The sequence below is a fragment of the Salvelinus sp. IW2-2015 genome, unplaced genomic scaffold (genome assembly GCF_002910315.2).
Source record: "Salvelinus sp. IW2-2015 unplaced genomic scaffold, ASM291031v2 Un_scaffold3614, whole genome shotgun sequence".
In the NCBI taxonomy this organism is placed as follows: domain Eukaryota; kingdom Metazoa; phylum Chordata; class Actinopteri; order Salmoniformes; family Salmonidae; genus Salvelinus; species Salvelinus sp. IW2-2015.
The window spans coordinates 61,411-78,269 of NW_019944891.1; the positions used below are offsets into that span (position 1 = coordinate 61,411).

The 16,859-nt window shown below is 44.1% G+C and overlaps 1 long non-coding RNA gene and 1 other non-coding gene across 2 annotated transcripts in view; both read right to left on the reverse strand.

Annotated features, from left to right (window-relative positions):
- LOC139025943 (uncharacterized) overlaps positions 1–1,596 on the reverse strand; it is a 27,067-nt gene extending 25,471 nt beyond the window's left edge. The window contains exon 1 of the long non-coding RNA XR_011477633.1: positions 1,364–1,596. This is a non-coding gene — a long non-coding RNA (uncharacterized lncRNA). The remainder of the gene's footprint in view (positions 1–1,363) is intronic.
- Positions 1,597–13,211: 11,615 nt separating this feature from the next.
- On the reverse strand, positions 13,212–13,283 carry trnah-gug (transfer RNA histidin (anticodon GUG)). The gene has a single exon. It is a non-coding gene; the product is annotated as a tRNA-His (tRNA).
- Between the last annotated feature and the right edge of the window lie 3,576 nt (positions 13,284–16,859).

The window sequence follows — 16,859 nt, forward strand, 5'->3', positions numbered from 1 at the left end:
CAACCGTCAACCGTCAACCGTCAACCGTCAACAGTCAACCGTCAACCGTCAACAGTCAACCGTCAACAGTCAACCGTCAACCGTCAACAGTCAACCGTCAAACAGTCAAACGTCAACCGTCAACAGTCAACCGTCAACCGTCAACAGTCAACCGTCAACCGTCAACAGTCAACCGCCAACAGTCAACCGTCAACAGTCAACCGTCAACCGTCAACCGTCAACCGTCAACAGTCAACAGTCAACCGTCAACAGTCAACCATCAACAGTCAACCGTCAACCGTCAACTGTCAACAGTCAACAGTCAACAGTCAACCATCAACAGTCAACAGTCAACCGTTAACCGTCAACCGTCAACAGTCAACCGTCAACCGTCAACCATCAACAGTCAACAACAAACACAGAAACACTCATATAGGCCAGAGGAGGTGTGGTATATGGCCAATATACCACGGCTAAGGGTTCTTCCTATGAACGACGCAACGAGGAGTGCCTGGGTACAGCCCCTTAGCCGTGGTATATTGGCCATATACCACAAACCCCCTGAGGAGCCGTTTTGCTACTATCAACTGGTTACCAATGTAATTAGAGCAGTAAAAATACATGTTTTGTCATACCCGTGGTATACGGTCTGATATACCACGGCTGTCAGCCAATCAGCATTCACAGGGCTCGAACCACCCAGTTTATAAATGGCAATATATCATATATATATCATAAATATATCATAAATATATCATAAATATATAATTAATTCAGAAAGTATTCAAACCTCTTATATAAGTTCAAAAAAATATATCAATTAGCAAAACGTCAAAAAAACAGTTTTTGCTTTGTCATTATGGGGTAATGCGTAAAGATTGATAATGGAAAATGTTTAATTGAATCCATTTTAGAACAAGGCTGTAACGTAACAAAATGTGGAAAAAAGTGAAGGGGTCTGAATACTTTCCAAACACACTGTATCTCGTTCACAAACCAAAAGGCCGTGGGAATGTTGTTAACAAGTTTAGAAAACACATCTAACGACCTCGTGGCCTGGCTGTGTGTCTGTCTTTCCTGTCTGTGTGTCTGTCTTTCCTGTGACAGATGGGGGCCAGCTAGCTCAGTGTGTGTGCACAGGCGTGACGGCTGTGGTTAGATGTACAGGAAGACTGACATGCAGCTAGCTACAGGTCTGTCGGCCCTACCTCACGCACGCGGGTACACACACGCACGCACGCACGCACGCACGCACGCACGCACGCACGCACGCACGCACGCACACACACACCACACACAACACACACACACACACACACACAACACACACACCACACAACACACCACACACCACACCACACACACAAATTGTTCGTTACGTTACCAGGTGATGATGTTGTTATGATGGTCTTGTCATAGAACTCAGATTGGCTGGTGGTCGCCCGACGACATCGTTTTCCACGGTAACCTGCTGTCACGTCGTCCAACAAGGTTCCAATATCCCCATCTTCGTTCCGGTCTTGGGATTGTGCCATCTCCACCGACGGTGATGTTGTTGTAAGGTAGTTCTGGCTGGACCAGGGTAGTAACTGTAGGACTGTTCTGAGTGGCTGAGGGGGTATGGCAGCAGCGAGTGGGTGAGTATAAGGGTGGTAGTAAGGTGGGAGTAAGGGTGGTAGTAAGAGTGGGATAAGGGTGGTAGTGGGGGTGGGAGTGAAGTGGTAGTGGAAAATGTGACAATTGGTGGGAGTAAGAGGTGGTAGTGAGGGTGGAGTTACTGTCATCCGTGTCGGTTCCTGATAGGGCGGTCCGATTTATCCGTTTACCCGTTCTGCTTTTGTCGAGGATCACATACCGCACTAGAAGACGACGGATCTTTGAAACCAACCCATCATCCTCACAAATACTGACTAAACATGACCAAAAAGTCTATGTGGTGTGTGTGTATCTCTATCAGTTAATAAAACATACACTACATACCAAAAGTTGTGGAACCACTGCTCGTCAACATCTTCATTCCAAAAATCATGGCATTAATATGAGTTTGCGTTCCCCCTTTTGCCTGCTATAAAACAGCTTCCACTTCTTTGGGAAGGCTTTCCACTAGAGTTGGATACATTGCTGCTATAACAGCCGCACTCTTCTGGGTAAGGCGGTTCCCACATAGACTGTTGGAACATTGCTTGCTATAGACAGGTCCTCCACTCTTCTTGGGAAGTGCTATCCACTGAGATCGCTTGAAACATTGCTGCTAAACACTCCACTCTTCTGAGGAAGGCTTCCACTAGATGTTGGAACATTGCTTGCTATAACAGCCTCCACTCTTCTGGGAAGGCTTCTCCAACTAGATGTGTGAACATGCTGCTATAAACAGGCCTTACACTCTTCTGGTAAGGCTTATTCCACTAGATGTTGGAAACATTGCTGACTATAACAGCCTCCACTCTTCTGGAAGCTTTCCACTAGATGTTGGAACCATATGCTGCGGGGACTTGCTTCCATTCAGCCACAAGAAGACATTAGTGAGGCTGGCGTACTGGATTTGCGGCGATTAGGCCTGGCTCGCAGTCGGATCGCTTCAATATCATCCCAAAAGGTGTTCGATGAGAGTAGGGACAGGGCTCTTGTGGAGGCCAGTCAAAGTTCTTCCACACGATCTCTACAAAACCCATTTCTGTGTGGACCTTCACTTTGACGGGAGGGCATTGTCATGCTTGGAAACAGGAAAGAACCTTCCCCAAACTGTTGCCACAAAAGTTGGGAAACACAGAATCATCTAGAATTAATTGTATGCTGTGTAGCGTTAAGATTTTCCTCGAACTAAGCGAGACGCCCGAAACCATGAAAAAACAGCCCCAGGACAATTATTCCTTCCCCACCAAACATTACAGTTGACACTATGCATTCGCGGCAAGTTTGTAAGCGTTCTCCACGGCATCCGCCAACCCAGATTCATCCGTTCGGAACTGCCAGATGGTTGAAGCGTGAATTCATCACCCCAGTAGAGTCCAATGCAGGGTAAGCTTTACACCACTCCAGTCGACCTTGGCATTCGCCATTGGTTGATCTTTAGGCTAACCACTATGTGTCGGGCTCTGCAATTCGGCCATTGAGAAACCATTTCATTCTGAAGCGTCTCCCGACTAACAGTTCTTGTGCTGACGTTGCTTTCCAGAGGCAGTGGAACTCGGCTTGTGTGAGATGTTGCAGCCGAAGGAGAGACAATTTTTACGCGACTTCAGCACTCGCAGTCCTGTTCTGTGAGCTTGTGTTGGTCCTACCACTTGCGGCTGAAGCCGTTGTTTGCTACCATAGACGTTTCCACTTCACCAATACAACAGACACGTTACAGTTGACCGGTGCAGCTCATAGCAGTGGGCCGAAATGTGACCTAACTGTACGTTGTTGGGAAGGTGGCTATCCTATGAACAGTTTGCGCGTTGTCAAAGTCACTTGAGCTCTTCAGTAAGGCCATTCTTACTATCGCCAATATTTGGTACTTATGGAGATTGCAGGCGTGTGCTCAAATTTATTACATCCTGTCAGCGACGTGGTCAGTGGCTGAAATAGACGAATCCGTCATTTGAAGGATTCCACATACTTTGTGTATATAATAGTTATTACGGCAACATCAACTGGAGGGTATGGAAAGAGAGAGATAACAGCAGAGAGAGAGAAAGGAGACAGAGAGAGAGACGAGATAAAACAGAGGAGAGAGAAGAGAGAGAACACAGAGAGATGTGAGAGCGAACAGAGAGAAGAGATAACATGAGAGAGAAGAGAACAGCAGGAGAAGAGAGACGAAACAGAAACGAGAGCAGATAACAGAGAGGAGAACAGAGAGAACAGAGAGAAAGACGATGAACAGAAGAGAGAGAACAGAGGAAAGAAATAAAGAGAGAGAGAAGAAGAAAGAACAGAGAGAAAGAAGAATAGCAGAGAGAGAGAGAGAGAGAGATAGAACAGAGAGAGAGAGAGAGAGAACAGAGAGAGAGAGAACAGAGAGAGAGAGAGAGAACAGAGACAAAGAGATAACAGAGAGAAGAGAACAGAGAGAACAGAGAGAACAGGAGAGAGAGAGAGAGAGAAGAGAGAGAGAGAGAACAGAGAGAGAGAGAGAGAGAGAGAGAACAGAGACAAAGAGATAACAGAGAGAGAGAGAACAGAGAGAACAGAGAGAGAACAGAGAGAGAACAGAGAGAGAGACAGATAAAGAGAGGGAAAGGTAGGAACCATTAACAACTGATAAACTCACCCAGGATATAAAGGAATGAAGATCGATGGCATATTGATGATTTATTGCGTCTGCATCTGATGGGTTGAGCAGAACCAAGTCCGTCACACGTGAAGACAAGAATGTCTTTTTCTCTTCAGCGTCTCTCTGACAGGAATTGAGTCACAGACCACAAACACCTGGGCTGTCTCAACAGTGTAGAGTGACTTCCTTCCTCGTCTCCTCTCCTTCATCTGCACTGAATTCCCCTGACTCAGAATCAACATGCTGAAACCAATATATAATACTGGATGTATGGTTTCATCTGCCCAGTTGGTTCATAAAGGAGAGAGAAATTAGAGGAGAAGAGATGAAAAGAGGAGATGAGGAGAGGAGATGAGGAGATGAAGCTGCTTCAGACTATTGAGACGCAGCCCAGGTCATCCTGACAGGATGCTGAGCACTTTGACACTCACTCTCTCTCTGTCTCTTGCTCTCTCTCTCCCTCTGTCACTCTCTCGCTCTCTCTCTCTCTGTCACTCTCTCTCTCTCTCTCTGTCACTCTCCTCACTCTCTCTCTCTCTTGCTCTCTCTCTCTCTCTGTCGCTCTCTCTCTTGCTCTCTCTCTCTGCCGCTCTCTCTCTCTCTCTGTCACTCTCTCTCTCTCTCTCCCTCTGTCACTCTCTGTCACTCTCTCTCTCTCTGTGCTCTCTCTCTCTCTGTCACTCTCCCTCTCTCTCTCTCTCTCTCTCTCTCTCTTCTCTCTCTCTGTCGCTCTCTCTCGTTCTCCTCTCTCTCCCCTCTCTCTGTGCTCTCTCTCTGTTTCTCTCTCTCCTCTTGTCACGCTCTCTCTCTCTCCCTCTGTCACTTCTCTCTCTCTCTGTCACTCTCTCTCCTGTCGCTCTCGCCTCTCTCTCTCTGTCAGCTCGTCTCTCTCTATCACTCTCCTTCTCTCTCCCTCAACTCACCCCCCCACTCTGTAACCCCCTTTTAAACTCATCACCCCACCACTCTATCCCCCTTTTAAACTCATTCACCCCCCCACTCTGTAACCTCCTTATTAAACTCATCCCCCCCCCCCCCATAATCAGTGGAAACATCATTCTAATTTCATTACCCAGTCAAGCTTTCTGGACTGGCCTCATCTTCCCTTCAGAGGGGAGACAGTGCCTCCTGCTGGTTAAACTGTAACATAACACTAGAAGGCTTGGACCTGTAGCTAGTAATAGCAGCCCTTCAGAGGGGAGACAGTGCCTCCTGCTGGTTAAACTGTAACATAACACCGAGAAGGCTTGGACCTGTTAGCTAGTAATAGCAGCCCTTCAGAGGGAGACAGTGCCTCCTGCTGGTTAAACTAGTACATAACACGAGAAAGGCTTGGAACTGTAGCTAGTATAGCAGCCCTTCAGAGGGAGAACAGTGCCTCCTGCTGGTTAAACTGTAACATAACACCGAGAAGGCGTGGACCTGTAGCTAGTAGAGAAGCAGCCCTTCAGAGGGGAGACAGTGCCTCCTGCTGGTTAAACTGTAGCATAACACCGAGAAGGCGTGGACCTGTAGCTAGTAGAAAGCAGCCCTATGGAATCAAACTCCAAACACATGTAATTCAACAACAGACAGAGAGATGCATACATTTTGACAATTCATTCCCAGTCAGTACAGACAGCAGGTGAGGTCATATGTGTAGGAGACCTGCGTTTAGGGTCTCAACTGCTGCCTTATCAGGTCTCATTCAAGTCTTTATATATCACACCATCATCAGATTTATTTAGAACGAACACCGTCAATAACACTGCTTCCCAAACAACACCCTATTCCCTATATAGTGCACTACTTCAGGACGCCCTATTCCCTATATAGTGCACTACTTTAGACCAGAGACCTCATACTACCAACCCAGTATTCCCTACTATAGTGCACTCCACTTTAGACCAGAGCCCTATTGGAAACCTCTTAATACCCCCCTAGAATATAGGTGCCCTATTGTAACCAGAGCTATCCCACATATGCTATACTTTCCAAGTCCCATAATGTTATAGCCACTACTTTAGACCAGAGCCCTATAGAACCCTTATTCCCATTATAGTGCACTACTTCTTAGACCAGGGCCCTATGGAACCCTATCTCCCATACAATAAGCTGCGGGGGTTTATCTAACTTATTTACTACCAAGCAGCCCTATGGAACCCTATTCCCTATATAGTGCACTACTTTAGACCAGGGCCCTATGGAACCCTATTCCCTATATAGTGCACTACTTTAGACCAGATCCCTATGGAACCCTATTCCCTATATAGTGCACTACTTTAGACCAGATCCCTATAGAACCCTATTCCCTATGTAGTGCACTACTTTAGACCAGAGCCCTATGGAACCCTAGTGAATAGAGAGCCAATTGAGACGCAGACAGAGACTGGAACACCCTGCAACCAAAACCCCTGCACTGGTCACTATAACTCCTGCTATACACACCTTTTAAATACCGTCCACATCATTCACACACCTACAGTGCATTCGGAAAGTATTCAGACCCCTTGACTTTTTCCACATTTTGTTACGTTACAGCCTTATTCTAAAATGGATTCAATTGTTTTTAACCCCTCATCAATCTACACACAATAACACATAATGATGAAGCTGAAAACAGGTTTTTAGACAATTTTGCAAATTTATTTTTAAAAAATTTAAAAAAGAAATTTACATAAGTATTCAGACCCTTTACTCAGTACTTTTCATCAAGGATCTCTCTGTACTTTGCTCCGTTCATCTTTCCCTCGATCCTGACTAGTCTCCAAATCCCTGCCGCTGATAAACATCCCCACAGCATGATGCTGCCACCACCATGCTTCACCGTAGGAATGGTGCCAGGTTTCCTCCAGACGTGATGCTTGGCATTCAGGCCACAGAGTTCAATATTGGTTTCATCAGTCCAGAGAATCTTGTTTCTCATGGTCTGAGAGTCCTTTTGGTGCCTTTTGGCAAACTTCAAGCAGGCTGTCATGTTCCTTTTACTGAGGAGTGGCTTCCATCTGGCCACTTTACCATAAAGGCCTGATTGGTGGAGTGCTGCAGAGATGGTTGTCTTTCTGGAATGTTTTTGGTACCCTTCCCCAGATCTGTGCCTCGACACAATCCTGTCTCAGAGCTCTACGGACAATTCCTTCAACCTCATGGCTTGGTTTTTGCTCTAACCTGAACTGTCAACTGTGGGACCTTATATAGTCAGGTGTGTGCCTTTCCTAATCATGTCCAATCCATTGAATTTACCACAGGTGGACTCATGTAAATAAGGTATTTCTGTTTTTTATTTGTAATAAATTTGCAAAAATCCTGAAAACCTGTTTTCGTATTGTCCTTATGGTGTATTGTGTGTCGATTGCTGATAATAAAAATATATTTACAGAATTTTAGAATAAGGCTGTAACGTAACAAAATGGGTCTGAATACTTTCCAAAGGCACTGTATAGATTATTAATATTTTGGACTCAGGAAGCTAATTTCCTGCAATTATATCCATTTTGTTATAGGGTTTTGTACCGTGTATTTAAATAACATATTTTCAACATAGCTCATTGTAATATTTCTACTACTGTATATTGCATTTAAGTTACACTGTTTATACACACTACATATGTATTTATATACTGGATTCTGGACATAGCTCACTTTAGTATATCTACTGCTGTACATATAGTATATCTACTCTGTACATATAGTATATCTACTCTGTACATATAGTATATCTACTCTGTACAATAGATATCTACTCGGTACATATAGTATATCTACTCTGTGTACATAAGTATATCTACCTGGTATCAATATATATATCTACTATCTGTACATATAGTAATCTACTCTGTACATATATTATATCTACTCTGTACATATAGTATATCTACTCTGTACATATAGGCATATTAACTCTGAATATAGTATATCTACTCTGTACATATAGTATATCTACTTGTACATATATGTAATCTTACTCTGTACATATAGTATATCTACTTTCTGTACATAGGTATATCTACGACTGTAACATAGTACAGTTATATATCTACTCTGTACATATAGTATAGTTCTACTGCTGTACATATAGATATCTATCTGTACCATATAGTATATCTACTCTGTAATACTGTATATCACTCTGTACATATATAGTAATCTACTGCTGTACATATAGTATATCTACTCTGTACATATTATATTACTCTGTACATATAGTATATCTACTTGTACATTATAGTATATCTACTCGTACATATAGTATATCTACTTCTTGAACGTAAGTATACTACTGCTGTACATATAGTATATCTACTCTGTACATAAGTATATCTACTCTGACATATGATATCTAACTCTGTACATATATAATCCTCTGTACATATAGTATATCTATGCGTGTACATAGTATATCACTGCTGTACATATAGTTATATCTACTCTGTACATATAGTATATCTACTCTGTTACATATAGTATATCTACTGTGTACATATAGTAATCTACTGCGTTACATATAGTATATCTACTCTGTACATATAGTATATCTACTGCGCTACATATAGTATATCTACTCTGTACATATAGTAGATCTACTCTGTACATATAGATATATCTACTCTGTACATATAGTATACTACTCTGTACATATAGTATATCTACTCATGTAACATATAGTATATCTACTCTGTACATATAGATATATCTACTCTGTACATATAGTATATCTACTCTGTACATATAGTATACTACTCTACATATAAGTATATTACTCTGTACATATATATATCTACTCTGTACATATAGTATATCTACTCTGTACATATAGTATACTACTCGTACATTATAGTATATCTACTCTGTACATATAGCTATAGCTACTGCTACATAAGTATATCTACTCTGTACATATAGTAGTATCTACTCTGTACAATATAGTATCTACTCTTACATATAGTATATCTACTCTGTACAAAGTATATCTTACTGCTGTACATATAGTATATCACTCTGTACATTAGTATATCTACTCTTACATATAGTATATCTACTCTGTACATATATGTATTAATCTACTCTGTACATTAGTATATCTACTCTACAATATAGTATATCTACTCTGTACATATATATATCTACTGCTGACATATAGTATAACTACTCTCTACATATAGTATATCTACTCTGTACATATAGTATATCTACTCTGTACATATAGTATATCTACTCTGTACATATAGTATACTCTACGGACTGTACATATAGATATCTACTGCTGTACATATAGTATATCTACTCTGTACATATAGATATCTACTCGTAATATAGTATATCTATGCTGTACATATAGTAATCTACTCTGTACATATAGTATACTACTCTGTACATATAGTATATCTACTGCTGTACATATAGTATATCTACTCTGTACATATAGTATATCTACTCTGTACATATAGTATAATCTACTCTGTACATAAGATATCTACTCTGTACATATAGTATATCTACTCTGTACATATAGTATATTCTACCTAGTACATATAGTATATCTACTCGGTACATATATATATCTACTCTGTACATATAGTATATCTACTCTGTACATATAGTATAATCTACTCTGTACATATAGTATATCTACTCTGACATATACTAGTAGTCTACTTGAATAGTATTCACTCTGTACATATAGTATATCTACTCGTACATTATATATCTACTCGTACAAAATATCTACTCGTGTACATATCATTCTAGTAAGCTACTACTTCATGCTACTCCAAACAACAACCACCGTCTTAACTAGGGTCGCCATTCGCCATTCTACTCACACAACACACCGTCTTACTATGGTCGCCATTCGCCATGCTACTCCAACACACAAAACACCATCTTACTATGGTCGCCATTCACATGCTACTCACACAACACACCGTCTTACTATGGGTGCATTCGCCATGCTACCCACATCAACACACCGTCTACTATGGGTCATTCCACCATGCTACTCCAACCAACAACAACCATCTTACTATGGGTCGCCATTCACCACTACTCAAACACAACACACCGCTTACTATGGGTCGCCTTTCCCATGCTCTCCAACAAAACACCGCTTACTATGGGTGCCATTCGCCATGCTACTCCAACACAAAAACACACCATCTTACTATGGGGTCGCCATCGCCATCTACGTTCCAACACAACAACACACCATCTTACTATGGTCGCCATTCACCATGCTCCAGTCAAACTACCGTCTTACTATGGTCGCCATTCACCCCATGCTCATCAACACACATCTTTACTATGGTCGCCATTCGCCATGCTACTCCAACACAACACACCATTCTTACTATGGCGTCGCCATTCGCCATGCACTACAACACAACGACACCATCTTACTATGGGTCGCCATTCGCCATGCTACTCCAACACAACACTACCGTCTTACTAAATCGGTCGCCATCGCCATGCTACTCCAACACAACACACATCTTACTATGGGTCGCCATTCGCCATGCTACTCCAACACAACACACCGTACTTACTATGGTCGCCATTCCCATGCTACTCCAACACAACAACACACCGTCTTACTTATGGTCGCCATTCACCATGCTAATCTCCAACACAACACACCGTCTTACTATGGGTCGCCATTCGCCATGCTACTCCAACACAACAACACCGTCTTACTATGGGTCGCCATTCACCATGCTACTCCACACACAACACACCGTCTACTATGGTCGCCATTCACCATGCTACTCCACACAACACACCGTCTTACTATGGTCGCCATTCGCCATGCTACTCCAACACAACAGACACACCGTCTTACTATGGGTCGCCATTCGCCATGCTATCCAACACAACACACCGTCTTACTATGGTCGCCATTCCCATGCTACTCCAACACAACACACCGTCTTACTATGGGTCGCCATTCGCCATGACTAATCAACAACACAACACACCTCTTACGATGGTCGCCATTCACCATGCTACTCCAACACAACACACACCGTCTTACTATGGTCGCCATTCGCCATGCTACTCCAACACAAAACACATCTTACTATGGGTCGCCATTCGCCATGCTACTCCAACACAACAACACACCGTCTTACTATGGTCGCCATTCGCCATGCTACTCCAACACAACAACACACCTCTTACTATGGTCGCCATTCGCCATGCTACTCCAACACAAACACACCGTCTTACTATGGGTCGCCATTCCCATGCTACTCCAAACACAACACCACACGTCTTACTATGGTCGCATTCGCCATACTACTCCAACACAACAACGACACTCTTACTATGGTCGCCATTCGCCATGCTACTCCAACCACAACACACCGTCTTACTATGGGTCGCATTCGCATGCTACTCCAACACAACAACACACTCTTACTATGGTCGCCATTCGCCATGCTACTCCAACACAACACACCGTCTTACATGGGTCGCCATTCGCCATGCTATCGCAACACAACAACACACCGTCTTACTGATGGTCGCCATTCGCCATGCTACTCCAACAACAACACACCGTCTTACTATGGGTCGCCATTCCCAGCTACTCCAACACAACACACCATTTACTATGGTCGCCATTCGCCATGCTACTCCAACACAACACACCATCTTACTATGGGTCGCCATTCACCATGCTACTCCAACACAACAACACACCGTCTTACTATGCTCGCCATTCGCCATGCTACTCCAACACAACACACCGTCTTACTATGGGTCGCCATTCGCCATGCTACTCCAAAACAACACACCGTCTTACTATGGGTCGCCATTCGCCATGCTACTCCAACAACACACCGTCTTACTATGGGTCGCCATTCCCATGCACTCCAACACAACACCCGTCTTACTATGGTCGCCATTCGCATGCTACTCCACACAACACACACCGTCTTACTATGGTCGCCATTCGCCATGCTACGCCACACAACCACCGTCTTACTATGGTCGCCATTCCCAGCTACTCCAACACACCACACCGTCTTACTATGGTCGCCATTCGCCATGCTACTCCAACACAACAACACAGCCATCTTACTATGGGTCGCCAATTCGCCATGCACCCCAACACAACAAACCACCGTCTTACTATGGGTCCGCATTTACGCCTGCTAACTCCAAACACAACACATCCATCTTCCTATGGGGTCGCAATTCGCCAGCTACTCCACACACACCGTCCTTAACTATGGTCCATTTCGCCATGCTACTCAACACACAAACAACCATCTTTACTATGGGTCGCCATTCACCATCGTACTCAACAACACACAATGTTCAATGCCATGCATCTACCCACACACGTCTTACTATGGTCGCCATGCGCCATGCTACTCCAAAACACACACACCGTCTTACTATGGGTCGCCATTCGCCATGCTACTCCAACACAACACACCGTCTTACTATGGGTTGCCATTCGCCATGCTACTCCAACACAACACACCGTCTTACTATGGGTCGCCATTCGCCATGCTACTCCAACACAACACACTGTCTTACTATGGGTCGCCATTCGCCATGCTACTCCAACACAACAACACACCGTCTTACTATGGGTCGCCATTCGCCATGCTACTCCAACACAACAACACACGAGACAACAGAGAGGGTTTTGCTGTAGCTAGTCACTGACGCAGGTCCTGTACAGCAGAGGTGCACACATGTATTGTACCACGCTGCTCAACACAGGATACCACACTGATGTTGTCGTATGTTGTCGTAGGCTTTGATCACGTTGACATGGCATAATTGGTCTCAGTCATGTAGCTACAGTTGAGGTCTATGACATGATTTTGATGTTCCTAGTTCCAGATCTGTTAGTTTGTGCTGCCTTGCCAACTAACTGCTGTTGTCGTGCCAAACCAGATGTGACATTTACAATTATCTCTGAAAAATCATAAAGCTACTCTATTCATTCAAAACAACCCATATGCCGTGACATTGTGTATCGCAATGCCGTGACCCGGATTCGAACCGGGGTTGCTGCGGCCACAACGCAGAGTACTAACCACTATACGATCACGGCGAGCTACCAGGGCTTGTGGGAGAGAAGGGAGAGCAGGGGATCGAGTATCCGATGACAGAAGGAGTTGACACCTTGCCAACGGCAGCCAACAGGACAAATAGATCTGGGTTGAAGGGAGTGATCTATGAGTGATCTCAAAACAGTGGGTATCGTTCATTCTGTTCATTCTGTTCATTCTGTTCATTCTGTTCATTCTGTTTATTCTGTTTATTCTGTTCATTCTGTTTATTCTGTTCATTCTGTTCAGAGTTCATTCTGTTCATTCTGTTCATTCTGTTCAGAGTTCATTCTGTTCATTCTGTTCATTCTGTTCATTCTGTTCATTCTGTTCATTCTGTTTATTCTGTTTATTCTGTTCATTCTGTTCATTCTGTTCAGAGTTCATTCTGTTTATTCTGTTCATTCTGTTCAGAGTTCGTTCTGCAACATGTACATTTACAGTACCGCTTGGGTGAAGTATCGTTCATTTTAGCTACGATCACGGCGACCTAACCTGCTACGTTAATAATCCTGTCCTGCTACGTTAGTAATTCTGTCCTGCGTTATTAACCTGCTAACCTTTTTAAAATGTTATTTTTATTTCACCTTTATTTAACCAGGTAGGCCAGTTGAGAACAAGTTCTCATTTGCAACTGCGACCTGGCCAAGATAAAGCAAAACAGTTCGACACAAACAACAACACAGAGTTACACATGGAATAAACAAACGTACAGTCAATAACACAATAGAAAAAAAGAAAGTCTATATACAGTGTGTGCAAATGAGGTGAGATAAGGAAGGTAAGGCAATAAATAGGCCATAGTGGCGAAGTAATTACAATTTAGCAATTAAACACTGGAGTGATTGATGTGCAGAAGATGAATGAGCAAGTAGAGATACTGGGGTGCAAAGGAGCAAGATAAATAAATAAATACAGTATGGGGATGAGGTAGTTGGATGGGCTATCTACAGATGGGCTATGTACAGGTGCAGTGATCTGTGAGCTGCTCTGACAGCTGGTGCTTAAAGCTAGTGAGGGAGATATGAGACTCCAGCTTCAGAGATTTTTTGCAGTTCGTTCCAGTCATTGGCAGCAGAGAACTGGAAGGAAAGACGACCAAAGGAAGAATTGGCTTTGGGGATGACCAGTGAGATATACCTACTAAATATCTATCTCCCCTGACGTGGGCATGTCTTCAATACAGACTCTTTTAGTCATACTGTATTCCATATAAGGCATCCAGACCTTACGTAAGTTTCCCAGTATATCCTTAATCTGGTAACGAATCACATCTAGTGATACATAACTTGACATTGTGGGAGGATAACCAACCTTCCAATTAATGGCAATTCATTTCTTAACCCGCTATAAATGCTTGGTTACACAGTTTCTTCTGATAACAGTCTCCAGTATCAAGCAAACAAGCAAACAAAAACAGGGAGAATCTGTAGACCTGCTGAGATAAAAGAAAATACTCTGCCAGAATTCAACACGTAAAGACTCATCATACCATGAGAAACAAGATTCTCTGGTCTGATGAAACCAAGATTGAGGGAGGGAGGATAGCAGAGAGAGAGAGAGAGAGGGAGGATAGCAGAGAGAGAGAGAGGAAGGATAGTAGCGAGCAATAGTTCCAACATCTAGTGAAAGCCTCCCAGAAGAGTGGGAGGCTGTTATAGCAGCAATGTTCCAACATCTAGTGGAAAGCCTTCCCAGAAGAGTGGAGGCTGTTATAGCAGCAATGTTCCAACATCTAGGAAAGCCTTCCCAGAAGAGTGGAGGCTGTTATAGCAGCAATGTTCCAACATCTAGTGAAAGCCTTCCCAGAAGAGTGGAGCATGTATAGCAGCAATGTTCCAACATCTAGTAGAAAGCCTTCCCAGAAGAGTGGAGGCTGTTAAGCAGCAATGTTCCAACATCTAGTGGAAAGCCTTCCCAGAAGAGTGGAGGCTGTTATAGCAGCAATGTTCAACATCTAGTGGAAAGCCTTCCCAGAAGAGTGGAGGCTGTATAGCAGCAATGTTCCAACATCTAGTGGAAAGCCTTCCCAGAAGAGTGGAGGCTGTAATATAGCTAGCAATGTGTCGCAACATCTAGTGAAAGCCTTCCCAGAAGAGTGGAGGCTAGTTATAACAAGCAATGTTTTCAACAACAGTCTACTTACGTGGAAAGCTTTTACGAGGTCCAGCCGTTGACGGTGAGGCAGCAAAACACCAACAGCATAACAAACAAAAAAATGGAGAACCTCATTACTAGAACGCAGTCTTGCCTCTGCCCTCTCGCACTGGAGAACCCTCATACTAGAACGCAGTCTTGCTCTGTCCCTCTCGCACTGGAGAACCCTCATACTAGAACCGCAGTCTTGCTCTGTCCCTCTCGCAACTGGAGAAACCCTCATACTAGAAACCCAGTCCTGCTTCTGTCCCTCTCGCACGGAGAACCCTTCATACTAGAACCCAGTCTTGCTCTTCCCTCTCGCACTGGAAACCCTCATTACTTAGAACGCAGTCTCTCTGTCCCTCTCGCACTGAGAACCCTCATACTAGAACGCAGTCATTGCTCTGTAACCTCTCGCCACTGGAGAACCTCATACTAAACGCAGTTTCTGCTCTGTCCTCGCGCACTGGGAAACCCTCATACTAGAACGCAGTCTTGCTCTTACCCTCTCGCCCACTTGGAAAACCCTCATACTAAACGCAGTCTTGCCTCTGTCCCTCTCGCACTGGAGAACACCGCATACTAGAACGCAGTCTGCTCTGTCCCTCTCGCACTGAGAAAAACCCTCATACTTAGAACGCCAGTCTTGCTCTTCCCTCATCGCACTGGAGAACCCTCATACTAGAACCAGCTTGCGCTGCTCCCTCTCGCCACTGGAGAAGCCTCATACTAGAACGCAGTCTTGCTTCGTCCCTCTCGCACTGGAGAACCCTCATTTACTAGAACGCAGGCTTGCTTCTGTCCCTCTCGCACTGGACACCCTCATACTAGAACCCAGTCTTGCTCTGCCCTCTCCACGGAGAACCTCATACTAGAACCCAGTCTTGCTCTGTCCCTCCTCGCACTGGAGACCCTCATACTAAAACCAGTCTTGCCTGCCCCTCTCGCACTGGAGAACCTCATACTAGAAACCAGTGCTTGCTTCTGTCCCGCTCGTGCGAGCTGAGAACCCTCATACTAGAACCCAGTCCTGCTCTGTCCCTCTCGCACTGGAAACCCTCATACTATAAACCCAGTCTTGCTCTGTCCCTCTCGCCACTGGAGAACCCTCATACTAGAACCCAGTCTTGCTCTTCCTCTCCACTGAGAACCCTCATACTAGAACGCCAGTTTTGCTCTGTCCCTCTCGCACTGGAGAAACCCTCATCACTAGGAACGCAGTCTGCTCGGTCCCTCTCGCACTGAGAACCTCAACTCCCATTGAGCAACCTGTTAGATGTCAGTCCCCCATATGGACTTTAAGCGGTTCTGGCCGGTCAGACGGACATTTTGATGACAAAGCGCCCCTTGTGAACGCCGTCATGTCTTATAGTCTCACAAAGGGCCCATCTGCTGCTCTCTGCCTCCAACTCTCGGCAGCAGCGCTGACTTTCATATAA